The 1463-nt window shown below is 55.2% G+C and overlaps 1 pseudogene; it reads left to right on the top strand.

The window, feature by feature from the left end:
• Positions 1-207: 207 nt before the first annotated feature.
• LOC105308965 lies at positions 208-685 on the top strand (annotated as a pseudogene).
• The last annotated feature ends 778 nt before the right edge of the window (positions 686-1463 follow it).

Below are 1463 nucleotides of genomic sequence, written 5' to 3'. Positions count from 1 at the left end.
CCTGACAGGGACACATGTGCACAACAAGCATTTGTACCTGGGATTCATATGTTCATTGATCAAGGTTTCTGTGTTATCAACTTCTCTCAGGTGGGGCCAAATCTTCAGCTATGAATACTCTGCCTCATGAATATGCAAATGAGCCGAGATGCATTAGGTTAAATAGGGACCTGTCTTTGTCCTCACAGCACCCACCATCACGCCTTCCCCCACAGAGGCCCTGACAGCACCACCCTCAGCATGGACTGGAACTGGAGAGACCTCCTCCTGGTGGCAGTGGCGACAGGTAAGGGGATGCCCAGCCCCGGGCTGACGAGGGCACCAGAGCCAGTCAGAGCTCTGCACCCACTGCTGTCTCCTCTCCACAGGTGTCCACGCCCAGGTCCAGCTGATGCAGTCTGGGGCCGAGGTGAGGAAGCCTGGGGCCTCCGTGAAGTTCTCCTGCAAGGCTTCCGGATACACCTTCACCGACTACTATATGCTCTGGGTGCAACAGGTACCAGGACAAGGGCTTGAGTGGATGTGACCCGTTAACCCTAATAATGGTGGCACGGACTACGCACAGAAGTTCAAGGGCAGAGTCACCATGACCGCAGACAAGTCCACCAGCACAGCCTACATGGAGCTGAGCAGTCTGAGGCCTGAGGACACGGCCACATATTACTGTGCGAGACACACAGAGTGACAGCCCACATCCTGAGAGTGACAGAAACCCTGAGGGAGAGGGCAGCCGTGTGGGGGGCTGAGGAAGGAAGCGAACAGTGTCCTCTGACGTCCTCACACAGAGACGGAAACCTGTCACTATAAATGACACTCACGAGAACACCTGGCACTCAGGGAAAGGTGTCACGAGTCCAGGTGTCCTGCAGGAAGATGCAGGGACTGCATTTCCTCACAGGTCTCTGTCATTTGTCATTGCTTCTGCAGAGGGCACACATGCACCTCCTTGGTCTCTGGATGAGGGGAGTTAGGTTGAGTAGTCTCCTGGACAGACATCAAGGTGTTGGCAGGAACACATGTGCCCAGAATCTTGGGGGTGTGCTGTGGTCTGAACACGTGTGTTCCCCATATTTACATGTGGAATTACTAACCCCACAGAGGACAGTGTTAGGAGGTGGGGTCTCTGGGAGGTGCTGGGTGGTGCGAGCACAGTCCCCATGAAGGGGACTAGATCCTTTCTAAATGAGGCCCCAGAGAGCATGCATGTCTTTCCCACATGAGGACACATCAAGGACACATGAAGCAGGAAGTGGACACTCACCGGTTGTGACCCTGCTGCCACACGGACCTTGCATTTCCGCCTCCTGGACTGTGGGTCGTGCAACAGTGTTGGTCACATGCTACCCAGGATGTGGTGGTCTCTTTCAGCAGCCAGAACCTCTGACAGAGGTTTCTGTGTCTTTCCTGGCTCTGCAGCGGCTTCTCCTTCCATCCTGCCTCAGGGCCCGTTCTCCATCCCCACA

The sequence above is a fragment of the Pteropus vampyrus genome, unplaced genomic scaffold, assembly GCF_000151845.1.
Source record: "Pteropus vampyrus isolate Shadow unplaced genomic scaffold, Pvam_2.0 Scaffold646, whole genome shotgun sequence".
Taxonomy (NCBI): domain Eukaryota; kingdom Metazoa; phylum Chordata; class Mammalia; order Chiroptera; family Pteropodidae; genus Pteropus; species Pteropus vampyrus.
This window is presented reverse-complemented; position numbering and strand designations above follow the sequence as displayed.